Here is a 22429-nt window from a genome sequence, read left to right on the forward strand (position 1 = left end):
CAACAAACATCTTCAAAGGGCACGTGTATGTAATGAATTAAATTATTTCGAGTTAAGCGCTATAGCCCACGCCGCTGCGGAAACAAGATCCTCTGATACAGTGAATCGCAGTCATTAGATGGAAATACAGCAATAATGATTACCCTTCCTAGAAAAAGGCACTAAAATAAATTGCAAAAATTATGACGGAATTTTTCTTCTAAACGCGGTATACAAAATATTTGCGAAAATTGTGAAGAGAAGACTAATAAACCATGCAAAAAAATACCTCCCTGAATATCAATGCAAATTTAGATTCGATAGTTGGACTGTAGACTAACTTTTTTCCCCCCAACAGAGCACGACGGAAAGCATGCGATAGCATTCAAAAGATGAATATCTCGGGAATAGCGAGAAATCTTTTTAAAATAGTAATCCTGTTTATCCACAAAACGTGTCAAAGAATAAACGATGCAAAAAGAAGTGAACGCATATTAAACAGAACTAGGCAAATATTGGAGGCTGGAGCCATGTGCTGAAGCTCACGTAAATGAGGAGAGTTCTCTGAGCGGCTTTCATTTAGGAATGACCAGAACCGATTCATTTGTAGATGACTCAAACAGCTTACGGCTTCGGTCTTAGACCAAGTATCCTCCGGTTAACAAAAAAAACATCCTTTTGAAGGCAAACTAAAGCGAGAAGGCGAAACATCCCTCCCTATGGAGGAAGGTTGTGCGCTGGGTTTGAAATCCGCCACGTATAAAATACCTCCAAAGAAAAGAACAAAGCAGATGAAAGACCATCCTTTTGATGCTACTTCGGACTGAATAGGCAATGAAGAAATAAAGTCATCCCTCGCCGAACAAAGACCAAATCCTACAAGTCACTCATCATCCCCGTCCAGCAATATGGTGCAGAAGCATGAACGATGACCACATTTGAGGAGTCGAGTGGTTTATATGTAAGTTAAAACCGTAAGTTTGAGTTACTTATAGAAGATGAAAATGTTATATACTCGTATTTCATCAAAGCACAGCGAATAAGATGACTCTGTCATGTAACCAGAATGGAAAACAAGCAAGCGCAGAAAAATTTTCAGAGGCCACATTATTCACCGCCAGAGCGAGGAAAGGCTACGATCCAGATGAATTAACGAACACGAAAAAGATTTGAAGAAACTTGGCATACAACATTATCAAAGCACTCCAACTATCCGAAATGTCTGAAGATCAATTGGTGCAGAGTTTGATGATCATTTGTCAAAAAGAAGTGAGGAAACATATTTGACAGCTGTCTGTTTACGATACGAATGTAACGAGTTTGCTTGAAATTTTGTATTTCCAATGGACTCAAAGCTTGGAAGGGTTTCCACTTTCTCACGAACATAAGTATTTTCGTGGCACAAGGCATTCAGTAAAGGTCATATAGTCATCGAAAACTTGCCTCATGCCTTATGCTCGTCGTCCAGCCGTCGTTCTTAATGATGATAACATTGCCGAAGAAGCAAAGCGTAATGTTGGCAGCAGAAAGTTAGCAAATTAATTCAAAATGTCTTATTGATCGACTCAACACATTCTGGTTAATGTTTTGGATATGAAGCTTGTCAAAGGCAAACTTGTATGAAAATATCTGAATCGTTTGCAAAAGGATCGTCAAATAACAGTTGAAGAAGAGATCCCTAACAACGTAACTGAAAGGTCTCTAAATTCAACAAACGCATTTATCTAATGACGAAATGTGGGATTATGAATATGTCGATCATCCCAGCCAAGACATACGAACATTGCTTTTTATATCTCAGGATAAGAAAACAAATATTAATCTTAGAAAATCGCTTCATAGTTTTTCAAAATATTCCCCATTAAGTGTACAGATCTTTGTATGCATTTGAACCAATTGTCGAAGCACTTTTGTCACTCTGCCTCTGAAATGTCTCTAAGACATGCGTTCTGAACACATCAACCGCCTCTTCAGGTGGCGAAAAACATTAGCCTCTTAGTTTATCTTTTTCTTACAGGATTAGAAAAAAGTCATTCATTACAGAGGATGACACATCAAATCGATATTTTAAGTGCTCAACAATGCAATTGTTTCATGCGATATATGAGAACTGCCATTGTCGTAGTGAAGAGTAATCCGTCTTCGGTGGTTGGTTTTCCCGATTTTTTAAAAGACAACCGGCAACCAAATGGCTGTGTAATACTCCGAATTTACTGTTCTGTGTTCTTCTACTGGTATGGTTGCGACATGTGCAGTTTTTCTAAAATAACAGGCAACCATTTTCTTGTGAATTCTTGGTGTGTAAACAGTTTTTTTTTTTTATTAGGCTCCTCTGGACTCATAGATGTGTTTCCAGACACCACTTTTGAGTTTTTAAAATATTTCTCTCTACCAAACGACACAGGCCTGTTTTTGAGCAATTGACAAATTCTATGGGATCCAACGTGAAAAATTTGTTTTACAGTCAAACTTCCATGCAATATTTAATGAATTGTCTCAAACTCACGATAGGTCACACAACGATCTTGCCATATCAGTTTCCGGCACAACAACTGATTTAGGTCGACATTTAAGAAATTCGTTTTTGAGTGAACTGCGACCACGATAGGATTCACCCCACCATTGAAAAACACTGATCCTTGATGGAGCTTCGTCACCCAAAATTTAATTAATTTCAATGCACTGCTGCTGAGTTACTTCATGTCGAAAGTTGTAAAAAATAATCGTGCGAACTTATTCGCTACTTTATTCCATTTTTTAGCGGAGATGAATATTTTAAGTTACTGTAGGCAACACAAATAGCATTCACATGTCAAAAAATTCTGAGTATGTATAACATCAAAAATTTCCAACTTTCTGATACAGCTTTAAATTGTCAGGTTGTAAAACCATCGCTAAATTCCGAAACTTAGAATGCAACCTACGTATGACGGGTGTATGAGTATGTAGAATTGGTAATATGAGAAAATGTGGCTGCACTTTGTTGTCGTTCATGTATATGTATTCGTTTTTGAAAATCTATCCAATTATTAGTTTTAGTGTACTAGACCATAATTAAATCATAAAAAATGGCAACATTTTTACCAAGTTATTGCTACTAACAAATGTTGCATTTTTTTTAAACGAATTTAGCAGTATAGGAATATTAAAATATTTATTTATTAATTTATTCGCTTTGAATTTACTATTCAATTTAACGAGAAAGTGTTTACATACATAGATATTTTGCCAACGCTTCACTCATTATTTATGATTAATGGATGGAATGTGTTGTGATTTTTCTAATTAAGCGCAACGTAAAAAATGACTTATATTGAATTTGCGTGTGATTTTGCGGTAAACATGAAGAGGTGCAATTCAAATGGCGTTAACATAACTAAAATTCTACCAAAACTTTTTACAAAAAAAAAGAAAATAATAAAAGCTTTCGTCTCGCTTGAGAAATGCGCTTGAAAAGCGCGTGATTCGCGGAAACAGAAGTAACGAGAATTATTTTCAATTAAAACTCGCTGATAAATGCAATTCAATTTCGCGTAATTCAAATATTTTCTATAGAAGCGAACAAAGAACGTGTGCGCTGTGTGGATATGTGCGGTTTTTGTCATTAAGCAAATTGATTGCATTGATAATTACAAGCACCAGCTTTCATTGAACGTTACGCATACGCCCGCGCGCACAGTATGGCATTGCATATATGTACATACATATGTACAAACAAATAATCATGTAGATTTGTATGCATAAGCGGCAGCATGTGTTCGTTAACATGATAAATCAGCGCATGTGTATTTGTATATGCTTTCCGCTGGTTTGCACCGATTTGCTGCAATTCGCTGCGATTTCTATTGATGGTGAAACCAGGTCGATTAGTTCAGTTTAGTTGAGGTTTCTGCATATGCATATGCATATATGTATATCTAATCATATAATTATATAGATACATATATATAAGTTCATGTAGGATACGAAATACATTCCAATTATAAAGCGATCATAGTAGGGGGCAACGTCGAACTAATGACTTCGCCAGCTGTCGTCGTTGCCACATCCCTTGAGTGTAATCAAAATTGCTACATATTACACCTGAATTGCTTTTGCGGTCCACATGTTGCATATAATATTATTATGGTGGAGGCATTTGACTGAATTACGTGTTCTCTTTTTCGTTGAGTATTTCAACGTCGTCTAAGCCAGCTGTAGGCGACTATTAATTGAGTTTAATTTTGAAGAGAAATGAAGCGTTCCTTGCGACTTCCTTCCTCGAATGCGAGCCGTGAAATTAATGAATTGCAGTTAGGCATTACTTGGCTTTAGCTCCTAGAGCCAGAAGCAAACTCATTGAACTGAATAATATCTACTCAATCCAGTTCGCAGATTTCATAGAAAGTATGGCAACCGAGATGATTCAACCTTACTCAGACACAAGCTGAATTGTGTAAGTTAAAGTGTTTCCACCTCATCTTTTTCACCACAACTTTGACAAGTAGCGACCTACCAAAATCTTTAGCTTCATCACGAGAGTGCCAACCTATCATTACGGCCATGTGAAACTTGCTAGGAACTAGTAGCATCGTAAACCTTTGCAATCCACTCTTGGGCAGAAGACTTTCCTACCCGTCAAGTGTTAGTTGCTGACCAACCATTACTGAGCTCGCGCGAGGCCCATAAATCCAACGCCCTAATGCCCAGACAAGTTTAATTTGGAAGTAGCTTGATTCTACAACTAGTGAATTCATGTACGCCATGATTAGCTTTGAGTTCACTGTCAGCGCGCTCAAGATGTGTATATGATGTATGCATCACTAAATGAAGCCGTACTTTGTTGAAATAAATCTGCCATTTAGAGCTCCCAACATAAGACTACCGTTCTAGTGCCCTCCACCAGACAAATACACCATAAAATTGCCTTAACAACGGTTTCATAAACCCAAAACTCTTGGTGAGAGACCCCACTGTTTCCCAATAGCTCTTTTACAAGAGCAAACTACAACAAAAGCCTTTCTAATCCTGTTACCAACTTAGGGTCTACTTAATAGTTTTCCATTAATTTTGAGGCCCAAATACTTCACCTTTTTGATAGGTGCCAGCTCTTTTGAGGCGAGGATGAAGGCAAGGAATTCCTCCCTGCCCGCAGTTGCAAAAGTAGAGGACTTTCCCTTATTAAAAATAAATAGATTGTTACTACAAATAAAATCAAAATGTGATTACTTCTTGCATTTTGTCTGAGCTCCCCTCAACCTAATGCCAATGACCACGTTAGCTCCGCTTTGCCTAGCCTCTGTCTGAGCTCTTCTTGGCAACTAAGGAGGTGGTTTCAACTGCCTACTCAGCCATGGCTCCTGAATGAAGACAACGTCAGCTCTGTCTCTTCCCAGATGAAGCAAGAGATTGGTGGCCCCTGTATCATGGAGATTAATTTTAAGGACCTTCTCTTTCAAAGTCTTCCCAAATTTACGGGTTCCCCACCGACATACAAGTTCACCGTTGATACGAAAAATTAAACAATAGGTTTTTCAATATCTCCCCTCCGCTTTTTTGTCTTATGAATTTCGCAACTATGTACAAAGCGCTACAGGGCTCGTATCTGGCAATACTACACATCTTTTTAAGGTCTTGACATAACCTACAAAATGACGTGTTATAGACGTGTAAACATGGAGTTCACTCACGCCGAAATTCGCGCTATTTTAAAGTATTCCTTCGTTAAAGGCAAATCCGCTAGAGAAACGTTCCGTGAAATTAATGGTCTTTTGGGGGATGGTACTCTATCACTTCGAACTGCGGAACTTCTGACGATTCAGAACGGGTGAAAACGACACCATAGATAAGCCAGCCAAAAAGACCTGTGACGACGACTACCGAATGAATCATGGAACACATCGCGTTAGCCGGCATTTGGCATCTCGTGACATCGCCCAGAAGATGGGAGTTAGTCACTAAACCATTTTAAACCATCTGAAGAAGGCTGTATACACAAAAAAGCTTGATGTTTGGGTGTCGCAAACTTTCTGAGCCAAATCAACGCCTGAGATATGCTGCTGAAACGAAACGAACTCGACCCATTTTTGAAGCAGTTGGTGACTGGCGACAAAAAATGGATCACATACGACAATATCAAGAGAAAACGGTCGTGGTCGAAGGTCGGTGAATTGTCCCAAATAGTGGCCTAGCAGGGATTGATGGCCAGGAAGGGTTTGCTGTGTGTTTGGTGAGATTGGAAGGGAATCATTCACTATGAGACGCTTAATTCGACCAGCTACTACGAACAACTGGACCGCTTGAAGCAGGCGATCGACCAAAAGCGTAGAGAATTGGCCAACAGGAAGGATTTAGTGATCCACCAGGACAACGCCAGACCACACACTACGTTGATGACACATCAGAAGCTACGGAAGCTCGAATAAAAGGATTTATCGCACCTCCATATGGCCCGAACATAGCGCCAAGTGATTAACATCTGTTGCTGTCCATGGCGAACGCTCTTGTTGATGGAAAGTTGAACTCAAAGAGGCTTGTGAAACGTGGTTGTCCGAGTTCTTCACAAATAAGGAGTGGGGCTTCTACGAGAGGAGTATTATGAAGTAGCCATCTAAATGGAAATAAATTATCGAACGAAACGGCGCATATTTGAACTAAATCCGATCACTGTAACACTTTTTATAAAGCAATGATTAGAAGCGGAAGGGTATTTGACAACCTAATACATTGTTCGAAGTTTATCAGGAGTAGAATAATAATTAGCTTTCTTAATTTACCAAAATATAAATTTAAAACAACAACCCACCAACCACTTAACTGCCATTGAAGCAATTAAAGGCATCGAACAATAAAGCAATAGTATGCAATAGTATGCAATGCTGGAGCAAAACAAAGCTTTGTTAGAGAAGTCGAATTTCAGACGCAGATGGTAGAGTCAGCAATACGAGAGAATTAAATTAAATTGTTGGTAGTTCAACATTTAATAAGTAACTTAAATGGCTCGGTTTGATCATTACAGTTCTTCCAGTTCAGTAAGATCAAGACTGTTCAATTGAGTAACCACCAAACAATATTTGCAATATTAAGACCACAATGCCACCATTTTCTATGATATATGTCAAAAAGGACCCCAACAAAACACACAATTGAAGCACGCAATTAACAGCTGTTGCCAGCATTCCAATCCCAACAATGCAGGAATATTGGCCACACAATAAAGGCACAAACGAAGAACTTATGAACACTCATCGACATGTAGTGCCCACTATAAATTGGCGTAAAGTAGGCGTTAATATACTGACAATTCACCAGAACTCACGCATTTCATTCCTTTCAATATGAGCTTTTGTGGCATGATATGTGCGTGGTGCCACTTCCTCACAGTTCCAGTTGATGTGTAGGTTAACATTACTGCGGCTGTAGTCGATAGTGTTGCCACACCACTTTCTTTGGCATGCGTTTGCTTGGCATCATACTATATTTAATATTAGTTTCGTACTCTGCGTTAAGGGGGTGAAATGAATTTGATGGCTATCGGCGAACTGCATGCATACATGTGCCTGGGCCCCTGGGAAGCCGTATTAATAATATAAAATGTGAACAGTTGAAATGTGGCTGAAGTGTCATTTTGGCCGGCCAAATTAAATAAGCCACAGCTGTAGCCAAATTTTATATTGAAATAATACAGCAAAATTATGATGTTGCGAACAGCAGTTGACCGAAGTTGTGTACATAATACTCGTATATGAAGTAAACATACTAAATATTACCGGTAAACAACTGTTCTTACTGACATTTCAGTAGAGACAAACGAACTCATATATACATACATTAAGGTGACCGTTTTTTACCAAGTTGATATTATTTTACTTGTCTGCAAACGCTTACTGAAATTTCAGCTTTTGCCTTCAAGAGAATATAAATCATTTCTTTGCAACTTAAACCGAGCCTAAATCATAGTTTTTAACCATGTATATAACTAATCATTTGGGCAGTAACCCAATAAATGGAGGTAGAACACCTAATGATAATAAGTATTAAAATAGAATGAATTTCAGAACTTTAGGATTAATATATATATTAAATAATTGATCAATATAAAATAACTTGAAATCATTTAATATGAAAGTCAAAATTTTAGATTAAATGTTGAGAGCATTCATACAAGTGATTTAGGCATTCTCTGTTGCTCATACGACATGGTGTACTGCGTGTATGCTCATGTTGCGTTGGAGGCATTTTTTTATAGAAAAAAATCTTTAAGCCTTTTGCATAACAAGGAAAACAAATAACGCATTAGGGTGTAGGTAAAAAAAAAAATTTAAACATTAGGGCGTTCCAAACAAATATTGAATAAATTTAAAGCAAATAATTTTTGGAGGCATATTTTATTAAGTAAATCTTTAAAGCTTTTGTGTAGCAAGAAAAACAAACGAAACATTAAGGTGTGTAAAAAAAATATTGAACAAACATTAGGGTGGGTCAAAAAATCTTGAAGAAAAATAACAGCAAATAATTTTTGGAGTCATATTTTATGGAAAAAAAATTGTTAAACATTTTGCTTATCAAGAAAAACAAATGACACATTAGGGTGTGCCAAACAAAATATTCATTAACTTTCTCTTAGCAAAACATTGAATTATTCATTAATATTTATTTCGTCGCCTTCAAAGTAATCCCCACCAGATATTGGTTTTATAACCAATATATAACCAAAACTCTAATATTATATCAATTTTAGTGGTTTCTATTACATCGGTTTTCCTTCGCATGTTAACTTATGTAAAGTGCTGTTACGTTATTTTACATTTTGCATTTTAGGTAACGATATAATGCATTTGAACAAATTATTGTATAGTGAAAATGAAAAATTTTTCTTGTTGGGAATTCAACGATTTAGGTTAAAAGTTCTAATATGATTTATTGCTAAATCGACACGTTCAAAAGTTATACGTGCCAACATTAAATTGCAATTTTTTAATTTTTATTTTTTTACGTTCTTTCATAAAATATTTCCTTTTTGGACCCACCCTACTAAGCACATAAACATTTCTGAATTTCTGAGCATACCTTTTTAGTTTGTTTCTTCACCCTCTTAGCTGCCAAGCAAGCCATGCAACCACATAAGTGTGAAATTGGCAGTGAATCCGTTCCACCAATTTATACATGTTTGCATCATCTTACACATCGTAGATACAAGCTGGTGTGGCCTGTATGCGTAGTTGTTGTTTGCGGCAACAATCAGGGCAAATTGAGTTGGGAAATAAAATCACTTCATGTTGTGATTATTGGACGTTCATACGGAAAAATATTCTTACCGTTAAGTGTGAATAAAGCACTGCTGTGTTGGAGCTGTGTTGCAAGACGACCGCTGGGAAAACGCTGGTTGACTTCAATGGAAATACCAAATAAACTTGATAACTTAATAAGATAATGCCATTTGATATGTTATTTGCTAGTGAAGATAAGTAGCAGAAATCAGAATTATTATATAATATTTGCCTGACTTGACACCTTCAGTTGATGATAAGTGTATTATGGTATTACCTTTAAGTAAATGTGATTAGCAGCTATAAATACACTTATATTTATATATGATGTATGACAAGAATATAAGTACCGATTTACTTGTCTGGGGCCCGCACATTCTGCTGTCACCACTCTTTTGTACTGCCAACCTACAAATTTCATTTCCGACGCAAAGCCTGGATTAGGACCCGTCAGCTCATGTCACGTTTATACCTCAGCATTTATATAGAAAACTCTTAATATTTTTTTCGTATTCAGTGCCTTCTTCACTGTCTTTAGCAAACTGCACTCGCAAATCCGCCGTCGCCGTGCTCATTTGTCGCTTTACGTTTCTTCCAATTAGTGACGACTCTTTCCATCACGCTGTAGGTGTTTCCACACAACTCTATTATTCAGCTGTTGCATTATTAGCCGTTGTTGTATTTGTAGGTGAACATTAAAGTAGCTCATAGTAACTGAGTTGAGCTTAAACTGTCAACGCAAATAGTCTTCGGTTGTTATTATACCCTTATTTTTGCCGTTAGCTAGCTTCCTTTATTTGTTTTTTGTGTTTTGCGCAGCACAACTGAGTCACCTTTATTCTAGCAGCCTGCAGCTGCATATTTTTCTCGTTACAAATAAACAATATCGTGGCTGTATTATCATTCCAAGAATCTGAATGCATAAGCCAGAGGCCACCACTGCGGAAATATTGTAACGAGAAGCCAACGAATTATCGCAACGAACAAAGCCACCCAAGAGTGGCAACATGGTTGAATGAAAACAAGAACAATAATATTAGCTGCACTCAAATACTAAAACTACATTTTAATTATCTTATGCAAATGGTATTTAACCTCGGCTTTCCCTGTCGTATTTCATATCTCTAGTGAAAATCAAGGAAGAAATACTTTGCCAATTAATTCCGCTATGCCATAGTTACCATTATTAGTTATTGTACCAGTTATATATAACATATAAAAAATCCGTATATTTACAAATAACAATAGAAGTTATATTCAGTCTTATACTACACAAAATCTACTATAAGATCATCAAGCGTCTATGATTCGCCACTTCGCTGATTGCCAACTCTCAGCGCTTATCAATCTTGTCAAAAAACTTTAACAGTGCAGTTTGATATAATTAAGTATGCGACAGCTTTTACACGGGCTTGCAAAGCCTACCGGACGGTTTTCGGCCTTAGGACAGATTACTATTTATTGACACATTGTAAGACGAAAAGGCATTAGTAACGACAATACATGATCTGAAGAGTTGCGATTAAAGTGCAAGGAGGTAAGCATGAGAAAGACGCTGGAACATATCCTCTGCTGCTGTAAAGCCTTGTCGAGAATGCGCTTTATTTGTACAGAAGCTTCTCAGTTCAAGAAACTACATGAAGTATCCAAATTAGATATCAAGCATCCTTAAGTACACTAAAAGCGTTGACGTTCTGTATGATGCATACTTCAGCATGGATTAAACTGAACCAATATCTGGCATTACTAAGAACCCGCTTCTGTATAGCAAAAAATGCCCATCAGCAAACACAGGGAAGGTACGACATCAGGAAACTACTATCACAACCGACAGCGAAACGGTTCTCTACTCGACTTGCACTCCTGCCCACCGAGAGCTTTCAATGGCAACTCGGTATAAAACAGACTGGCTCCCTCGCAATGTTGCTATCGACCACAGCAAGAGCGGGGTGGGATAGATACCAAGAGTTGAAGAGGGAAGTGAAAAGCATATGGAGACAAAAAGAGAAAGAGACCGAAATACATGAGTATATAGAGCTTCATAAGCTTGCCGACACGGGTAATGCCCGAAAATTCTGTGAAAAGATGCGGTGACTAACGGAAGCAAACCGGAGCATACTCTTGTGGGTCTCAAAATGGCGATTTAGTGACTGATATTCAGAGCATACTGAAGTTATAGAGGGAACACTTTTCCAACCAAAGTACCTCTTGGTCCATGCGGGCCGTAGCAGCCAGTCAGTATAACCCAACTTAACCGAACCTAAATCATCCGCTAACATATGTTAAAGTAAAGTTGGAGCACAACCAACTCCCACACATACGCGGTGCTTCATTTCACAATGCGTATAAAATTAATGGAAATTCCATACACTAATTCAAACCATGCACAGATTGCTGGCAACACTAATTTCAATGTAAATGCATTTTACAAAAACTGCTTGTCGAGTTAAATTTTGGCCACAGCGCCAGCGACTGCCGACAGAAACGGCCAATATTTGCTTTGCTGATTTGTATGCAAGCTCCAGGGCATTTGTTATTTTAAGCGCGGCCAAATACACTAGTGCATTTTGCACTTCAAACAACTTTATATAGGGTGTTGTTTGAGATGTATACAAATTCAATTTCAACTTTTTTTTAACTTTTCGGTTTGTGAAACCAATTTTTGATGGAACCTGTTAGCTTATAGACTTTTGATATCAGCCTGGTCCGTAGCTATCAGTAGATGATAAAATTGCTTGCAGCCTCAGTTCAAGAGAAGTATGAACCCTTAAAAAATACCCCATATACTTATATGCATAATATAAACAGACTGTACAGCCAAAATGCTGCGCACTGACATTGACAAGAATTTTATTTGCTATTTTAATGCACTTCGGGCTCTAGTGGCTTAACGGTGTTTATCCAGCTTCTATTTCTCTATGTATATGTTATGTGTGCGTGCATTATATGAAACTCAATGCGAATATGTGAAATATTTGCAAAAACGCGGGTTTAACTGTGCAAACTAGTACAAGCGCCGCTGTATATGTACTTATACGCATGTGCGTGTATCCAACGGTTTGGTAGATAAATAAAAAGCACACGACGTACCAGTTCACAGAATATCGGTTTTTAAATCGCAAAACAAATATCTGTTATATAACACAGAAAGAGCTAGGCAATTAAATATGAAATAAAAATAAATGGCAAACTAGCCAAAAGCCGCTGATATTTTCAGAATTTTTGCTTCAGGTGGCAATGCTTTGTTGTTTTGGGTACGTGGTGAAAGTCGAAATGTGAAAGGTAAAAGTATTTTGTTTAAGAACAGAAGATGGACACTACACATACAGAGACATAAAACTGCGTCTTCGGGCTGAAAAAGTTCACAAGCCTTTGAAGGAAAGCTTTTTCTAAGCTGATTCTGTCATCCAACTGGAGACTTCAACTTGCATATGGAAATTTGGTGCAATATATTTAGGTTGGCCAATTTCGACGTAGTTGCCTCCAACACCAAATATGTATAAACACAACACCTGTTCAAAATGGAAATTGTGAAACATTAGTAAATGTAAAATAAGCAAAAACTTTTCAGCTCATTCATTGTCTTTCACTGAGGCATAAATATTGCATTTCCATTCAAAATGTTCCACGCATTACAATATCCAAATGCAAATTATTTGTTTGTTTTTGTACTCGTAGATACTATGCATGAGCTTAAATAGGTAAATGCCTATGGGTGAATATGTATTTATGAAAGAATGCATTCGATCGACAGACGGCAAATACAATCAGTTTGAAATGATAACCAGTCGACGTGAGCCAAGCCCTTTGGATTTTAATTTTACAGCTGTGGGAATGGATATCTCTGTTGTGCGGAAAATTGACTAAGTCCTGCCATAAATTCTGTTACAAGCCCATTGAGAATTAAATACATTTTTGAATAAAATTGTATTTATTAAATAATGCATATATTAAAAGAGCGATGTAAATTTTCAATATCAATCAATATTCCTTGCTTTCACACAAGGCCTCAAACGATTTGGCCATTGACAAATAGCAACACGCATAGTTTCTACTATTATTGCCAACGCTACTCGACCAAAGATCTTTTAAATCTGTCTAAATTTCTCTAGGCTATTCGACAGGTCATTTCTCCAACTCTAACCACAAACTGTAGTCCAATGGCTAAAGGTCCGGTAACTTATGCCTATTTTCATGACTTCTTTGGAGGGTGGTTTTTTATAAGAAAATAAAAATGAATTTTCTTGAATATTTAGAGTGTTTTTATTTACATATTTAAAATTAAAAAAAAAATGTATTTGAGAATATTTAATATTTTATTACTATTATTATTGTCACTCGAAGTTGGAACCTCAAAACAATGCACTTGGGTGGCCCGTGTGATTTTGGCTCTTGATGTTATCTCAAATCAAATATTCTTGTTTATTCTTAATCTATAGACATGTCATTCTGGTCGGAACTACTGAAGTTAAATTTCAGGGGTAAATAACAAAATGGCGGACTTTGAAAAAGAAAAGTCATTTTATTTTAGCAAAGAAAGGGTTGGAAAATAAAAAGTTAGGGGTGAAAAAAATTCTCGTTAGTTCCGACGAGAACTTATAGTGTGTAAAAATTTGTGTGTTTAAATTTGAAAGCAATCGGCTTAGTAGAAAAAAGTTAGGACTCGGGCCGACCACAAAAACAATGTTTTGAGAAAAACGCGTTTAATGTTCAACAACTCCGAGAGAGAGGACTTCGAGGCGCTCTAGGAAACTCGTTATAACTCCCGAAATATTTCGAATTTCTCTCTGAAATTTTCACAGTATATTCTCAAGACATTGTACTTTCAAATTAAGCAAAAAAAAATGTAAGATTTTTGAGCCCAAGTTACCAAACTACAACCTTTAAAACTGAACTTATAGACAGGCAATCAGCTGCAACTTTGAATTCAGGAATAGTGCTTTCGAGCAACTACAGGGTGGTAATTACCTTATGTGTTGGAGCACAAGCTAGCTAAAGCAGCCAATGTTCTCTATTGAATATATTATTGCTTAGCTACTTTACCACGCCTTATAAAGCATGCTGCTGGTACCCTGGTACCCTTTTGCCCGTTATTTCTTATTACAGAAGACTCCTCATCAAACCATTACAGCAGCTGTCTTTTGATCAAGGGTTGAGGGAATAACATTTTATGGGACTTTACAAGTTTTTGCGTCCATTTTGCTTATAAAAAAGTTCTTTAATAATGAAAATACTTCATTTTTAAGAAGGATGCTTTCATTAGAAACTTTTCGTTGACGACGTGTCGCTGTTGAAGTCGCTTGCATCAATTAGACCTAATTTGTTTATTATAAGTGCGTTGTCAGAAGATGACCAGTTGAACGACGATGGGCTCTTATGTGCAGATCATCTTAAATTAGTATTGACAATGATCTGATCTATACATTTTTCTGATCGATATATTCCAATATTTCCCTTGTCATAATTTTCTATTTTCTAAAATTCTTAGAATGCGCCCACGAGCTGTTTTTATGAGTGAATTGGTTCGAAAAAAGAGAAGTGACCACTTCTGAAGGGTATCCCAAAACTAACGCAAAATCGGAATTAAAGACAGGATGTGCCAAAGTAAAGCAAACATTTAAATTTACCCCCATTTATTTAGTACAGTGTTGATAACCCCAAAAAAAAAACAAAAAACAAATCGACAGTTGACAGTTTAAGTTAAAATTAGTAAAAATCGATCGTTACAAGATAGCACACCGTGCTCTTAATTATTGAACAATATTTCAAAAATAATGAAAGCTTGATCAGCATATGCCTCAAGCTATACTTATCTTTGGGAAAGCTGTAATTAACGGCGAAAAAGCAGTGTTAGTAGTAATTGGATTGATCTGACATGCACTCGCTCGTTTTTGCCTTACCACCGTCTATGCTTTATATCTTTAAATAAATTATGCCACTTCGAACAAAATTACTTTGAGTTACAGGTATAAAATTATATAGTTCCCCCCCAAAATTCTACTCTGAATCCGCGCCTGGTATCGCATGTCGGCCATTGGTGTCAGGGAAAGCCAGGTAGTAGTAAAGAGTGTCGCCAGAACCAAGCGACTTCACATCCACTCGGTGACAGGTCACAAAGGCATCGAGTGCAATGAGACAATGAACGAGGTTGCCGAAAGTGATTTACGATTGTCGCACAGAAACGTGATCAACATTGAAAAACCTATGCATTTGAGCACGACAAGGTAAATGAAAACACGATGGAACGATCTACCGGCGTGAAAAAATTGCAAAAGTTCCTACCAGCACTCGATAGATGGGACTGTGGGCACAGGATTGGAATACTCACTCGAGACAGTCTGGTGGCGGACAAGACAAGATACTAGGGCTGGAGGATCTCCTCTGCACTTATACTGCACTGGCAATTCGTTAGTGAGGCCACAGAGTCTGTTGAAATTCGCGTCAAGCGCAAGTAACCTAAAAGATAGCTCATGGGCTTCGTAACGGCACTATATTTGGCAACACAAAGCGTGGCTCATTGGCCTACCAGACTAATCCAACCTAACCCAACTGCAAAACTAGCAAATAAAACACCAAGAACTCAGTTCCACTTCAATATGATTACTGGCTCCATCACAGCATAAACTGCCATGACGCTGCCATGTCGTTTTCGAATAAATAGCATGTGGCTTCAACTACTGAATGCACTGCAAGCATACAATACAATTTCCATGCCTTAGTGCTAATAATAGGTCGAGCGGTGTCGCCGGTAAACCATTGTGCAACGGTCTGACTGTGACAGATGAGGTTTTATTGCAGCCAGACATCCACACCACGTGCCATTTTGTCCACACTTTAGCACACTCAACTCAATGTGTTGTTCTTGGTAAAACAGCACCATCAATGGTGAATGGCATTCACAGTGAAAAATTGATTGCACTGTGCCCGGCTATTGTGTGAGCGGCCGGAATGATGCCTGGTGCATGCTGCCGACCGGTTTTGAATCCTGTTGCATTCATTGCCGGCAACTATAGGCGAGTGCGTGGCAGCAACAAGAGCAATAACTGCAGACATCCGCTGCCATTTCCGTGACACAAACTACGCTGGAAAATGGCAACAACAGCGACAAAGCACAGCTCTGCCGACATCAATGCATAGTAACGGCAGCTTGCATCGAGCAACGGCCATGCGACGGCCATGCGCCGCGCAGCTTAATGCGGCAGACAGTAGTTAATTATTGTGGAGCGTGAGTGTTGTATGTGTGTGTGTAACATTTTCAATGCCGCTCTTCGTTTTAAATCCTTTGAAAGTGATTTATATGTAGTAATTTCACATATTTGAAGTCGTAAAGCGTTTTACACACTTTTAACGTGCCATCAATGTCCACGAATTGCATGTTAAATGTCGCACACCAACATACGCGCATTAATACGTGCATTAATACTACACGACTTGGCGTAAAGGCGGCATTTGGGAGCAAAAGCCGCGCTTTTAAACCAACTATAATTCCAGGAATTCAGCCTTGAGTGATTAGTTGGCGCTTGCTGTGTTCACATATTTGAGTCACAAACTCAGTCGCAATTAGAGACACACGCGCACTTAAAGCCGTTGCAAACTACCTCACCATATATGCAAGTATGTATTGGTGTATGTATGGGTGTATGTGTGCCGCTGCTTATTCCCCCAAGTCGTCCTTTGTTTGTCCGCTTAGCTATGCATGCGCGTCAGCCACTCCAGCAGCGGCACGTACACCGCCAGCTCCGGCTCACAGCCAGCGCGACACACGCGCGCGCGCCCGTGCGGATGGCACGTCCGCTGCAGTAACGGGCCAGTAAAAGCGCCAAATTGCTTGCTGCTCTTGTATACATTTTAACAAAGCTGCATTTAGAAAATTATTAGTGCGCCATAGCAATTTATGAATTGGTTATATGGAGCGTGTACGTGACGTTGTTGAATTTGCGATTTTGCGAATTGCCGGAATGTTGAATTTGTTCGAGTTTGTTGTAGTCTATTTTTTTCTGTTTTATTTATTTTGTTGTATTTTCTTTTTGTTGTTGTACTTTCTATGTTGGCGGCATTCTTTCATAGGCAAGCGCCTAGTAATTGCGCGTGCTAACGCAGCCACCCGACCGCCCCACGCGTCAGTTTGCAGTTGCATTACTCGGTATTTGCAAAATGATTTGTTTCGCTGTTTGTTTGCGTTTATGACAAAAGAACTTTGTTTGGCATTGGCATGGAAAAAGTAGCAGTGAAATTGTTTCACTCTGCGCCCAATCTATGTTTTGGTGTATTCCCATTTATTTCGCCTTCGCCTTCGCTTACATAGCAAAGCTATGCTTTGGAGCGCATTCATGTGTGAATTCAATTTTTTCAAGCGCCATGCTTTTGCTATTTTATCTTCATTTTATTCACTGTTTTTTTATTCGTTTTTGTTGCTTTCTTTTTGTATAAAAAATATATTTCCGCAATTTTTGCTCATCTTTCGAAAGCGCATTTAATGCAATTTAAGGACCTTTTTCGCTGCCACTGCAATTTTATACAACGCGCATTTTTCGCTTCTTTTTTCTTGTTTTATTTTTATTTTATTTTTCGTTTTCATTTATTTTGCTTTGGCAATTCCGCTTTCATTTTTATCACATTTCGGCACTTTGTGTATATTTATCAGCGCCAGCGCATATCAGCCAAGCGGAAATAACACAAATGCCATTAGGCAGCCAACCACCGCCGTCGCTGCTTGCTGTGCATTGCGCTTTTAACGCAAGCGCACGTTTATTTATTCTGTTTATTTCATACAGAAAAACATTTAAAATGGCTACACACACACATATGCACTTGCAAATGCCCGCACAAGGCACACACACACACATATACGCATACCATTATCTATATATACATATGTATTTGTTTATTCTCATGTGTTAGGCCAGCAATTTTGATTGCGATTCATTTACGCCGTTCAGTTTAATTAAAACGTTAGCAAGTGATGAGCGCCAATGACGCCACTCACATTTTTGCTGAAGTCGCAAGTTGAGCAGCCTTTGTGCTACGCTTGCTCTCGTGTTTGTGCTTTGCGTTTCCCATTTAATTAATCAAAATATATGCACATGTTTAATTGCTCCGTTGCGCTGTTGAATTCGCTGAAAACCACATTGTTTGCGTCGCCGGCGCGGCAAAATATGCCCAGGACGTTTGAGTTATTTGCCACGGAATCGATATATGTGTTATGTGCCATATGTGTTCAGACAATAACGGTAATTTTCGTTTCCAATCCTCGAAACAGCGCGTTAGCCACGTTATTCGGCCGATTGATTGTCTATTTCCGGGTCGTAAGCATAGATCCAAGGCTCATGGCCAAGAATAATACGTTTCATCATATTCTTTCATAGAAAAAAATTTTGGAAAACATTTAATGATTTTTAAACTAATCGTACTTTCACTTTTCTTAGGCCCAAAATATCTTTCAAAATGGATTTCACCGATCCTTCCAATATTGCAATGATGCCAGTATGATCTCTGACTCTTAATCGTCGATTCTCAAGCGCCAGTTTCTTTATTTTTTTGATGTGTTGATCAACAGTCGATGAGTTGAACAGTTGGTTCGTCGTCAACGCGTTTTCGACCTTTTTTGAGTAATTTTTTCCAAAAAACAAACACATGCTAACAACAAACTATTATCACCGATGACCTTTTCCAACATTCTCATCTCACTACGAAAGGAAGATGTATTGCATCGGAATGTGACTGCTAATGAAAAACGAATTCATTACGATAATCATCATCAAGTGAAACCTTGCAACCGCCAATTTAACGGCAAAGCCGAATATCCATTACGCCAAGTACAATATGCTCTATATGTAATTGATCCAGTAAGGCATCATGTATTATAAGCTTCTAGTAGCGAGTGAAACCATTAATGAGGCACGATACGGTCAACGACTCATCAAACTGAATCAAGCGATTGACGAAAAAGGCCCAGAATTCTTACACGTTGTAAGGCCGGCTCAAAACTTTTTAGAAAATAGCGACTATAAAGATATACTCATCCGCCTCAAAGCACAGGTCTCGCATCTTCTGAGTAGCATTTGTTGAAGTCAAAGCAGAACCGCATTACTGGAATACGGTTCACATCAGAACAAGATACCAAAAATTAGCCGAATTAATTGTCAGACGCTGAGCCAGTGCAGTTCTTTTGATATCGCATCCACAAATAGCCAGAGAGATGGGAAAATGTTGTAGCTCCAGTTGGGCAATTGTTTTCCGATATTAACAAATGTTATAATTTTTTCATTATTCTATAAATGCTTGAAAATCGTCGATTGACAATTAGAGTTCTAATACTTAGAAAATGTTAGCAAATCATTTACTTCGGCTCAAACTATTTTTTTTCTATTGGTATGGTACGAATGTGTGGTGTTCTCGTGTGTGGGTTCTGCTGGTGTGGTGTATTGAAGTGTGACAGTGCTGTACTTTTGTGTCGAGGTGCGTTGACGTGGTGGCTTTAATCTCATTTAGCCAACCTCAAACGCGAGAAATCTCGACTGTTGCCAAAATCGTTCAAATCGTGCGATACTATATTTTGATTTCGACTTACTATATCGTTCCCTGGCTATTCAGCAAATTCAAAACGTCAATGCGTAGATGCCATTTTCGCACGATTGAGGAGATAAAAACGGAATCGAAAAAGGTTTTAAAGGCTATATTTGAACAAATTATTCCGATAGTTTCGAGCACTGGAAAAAGTCTTGGATGGAGATTATTTTGAAGAGGATGAAATTTCTATGGAAGTATAAGTAAACATTTTATAAAACAAATTCACCTAACCTTTTGATCACGGTAGTAAAAATTATTGAGCTGGCGAGCTTAATAAACATAGCTCTCTAATGAACAATTTATCTATTAAACTTTAACTTTTCACAAACCTGGTATGAAAGCTCTAAACCAAGAGACTTCTAAAGTAGTATTCATCCAAATAAAAACAACATCTCCTCGAAAGAGAGAAACATAATGCATTTGCGTCTTTTTTGGAGAACAAGTTCCTACAAGATTGCGCTGCAATTACAGTCAGTTTGCTTCAATAGCTGGTATAGCGTGTTCGATTCGTCTGCGAAGGGATCAAATACTTGTTTATTTTTTGCATATTATATAATACGAGTATTATATGACAGAGTGTTAATACTTTCAAGGTCTCAAACCCCCAACCAAGCCAACAACACATTTTGCTATTGAAAATGTGCGAATTACTTTAGGTATTAACGTTGAATTTTTTTAAGCGCCCCTTACATGTGTTGGTGAGTCGGTAAGTCAGTAAACATTGAAATTGCATTGCAGCATTTTAAGTTTACTCATGCAACAGCCACTCGTCTTAACCCAATTCCTATCTCTAGCAAGGGCAATATTTCATTTGTACAAACACACTCACACATGAGCACCTTCATCATATCTGATGGATCATAAATAGAAATAAAAGTATGCGTGATGAAAGGGTTTGATGAACTGTGGACGAGTGGTGTTAGCGCATCCTTTATATTCATTAATATTTTAGTGTCGAGCAATACATCCCAGAATATATAAACACAAATAAAAGCCCTGCACAATACATGGCAAACACACACAAAATGGAAAGAATGTAGAATGATACAAAGTTGATGATAGTGAAGGCAATGTGAAGGCGATGGACGACGCACATAAAGCCGACATTCTTGCACGCACATTTGCAATAGCACACATATGTACATGCGCATCTATGAATATGTATGCGTATGTATACCTATAATAAATAATATGCTCTATCTAACTACGTTGGCTATTCTGTATAAGAGAAAGGTATATTTTTAGAGATATGAAAGTTTGAATTAAAATAAATTAAGCCGCAAATATTTTGAATGAAAAATATGAATTTTAACAAATTTTAAGTGCTTTCATATTTAAGAATTTTTGGGCTTCAAACCTGCAGGTTTATTTTTGAAAAAAAAAAATTTCCAAAACCACCACCCAGGTGAAACAGAAATAGTCTCGTACTTTCTTCTCCATTGATCAGCTTCAGTAAGACTTAAGTTAAAACAGCTCGACAAATTTATGACAGAAAAAAACTTTTTGTCGATTTTTGAAAGACTTTTTGATTATTCTCAACGATCTTTAAATGTTATTTCGATTTGAGTGTTTTTAACCAACGTCGTCATAAAAAAAGCACCCTTTATAAATTGTCATATATGGCATGTCCACACATACCTTAGCTCAGTTATTTGTATTATTTGCGTGTTTGCTTTTGCAACCATTAATTGTAAGCGCATCACTCCTCTTTCATATGTGTGAGTGCATGTGTTGCCAAGAAATTTATCGTCTAGCTTGACATTTTGAGTGACTTCCTGATTGATGTCATTTGTCTTGCGAATGTGAATGCGTAATTGAATGGCATCGATCATGGCTCACAGCCACCAACATACATGCCATCACACAACTGAGGGCGGGAAGGGAGTAGTAAAGTGCGACAGCAATGAAACCACATCATTTGTGGAAGGTAAGCCACAAAGGCGTTGCATTTCAATAGTTTGCCTTTACTTAGTAATTTCAAGAGCACCTACATGCTTTTAGTTTATAGTAAAATAAAAAGCGAGCTAGCGGAACTCTAAGAGAGAGAGAGGTAGGTGTATCTGCTAGCAATATTACCAAGGCAAACACAGATACTGAATGTAATTTAGCAACTGTGACATGGAAGCGGTAACCGCACCGGCTCCGTACTGGTAATATAATTAATCCCCTTAAGTCGCAGTCTTCCATGCATTTCACAGAAAAAAATATTTCATTTTGCTGATTTTTCCCAAAAATAATATTCACCAGTTGGAGCATTTTCGAAGTGAATTTCGTCATATTAAATTAATTGCTTTTGCTTAATGGAAAAAGCAAGTGCTTATCGCATAGATAAAAAATACAAGCACATCCTCTGTGATAATAAAATTGAAATTCAGCCATGTATTGTGTGCGTTCATCTTTTGCAACTTTGCAAAATCCGCACTGCAGCAAGTCAGCGCCGTTCACTCAACACAAGCTGTTCCTCGTTTTACACTTCTGGTTATTTATCGGATATTTGATGGGTGCCAAAACCATTTACAACCTCTTGTCTCTATGCCCATGACATTATCGCTCAAATAATTTTTCTCTCGTCTGCAGCAGTTCATTATTCTCACCGCCGCTATTGCCATGTCTTGGCCATTAATAATAATTTT

Source organism: Bactrocera dorsalis, chromosome 2 (assembly GCF_023373825.1).
Source record: "Bactrocera dorsalis isolate Fly_Bdor chromosome 2, ASM2337382v1, whole genome shotgun sequence".
In the NCBI taxonomy this organism is placed as follows: Eukaryota; Metazoa; Arthropoda; class Insecta; order Diptera; family Tephritidae; genus Bactrocera; species Bactrocera dorsalis.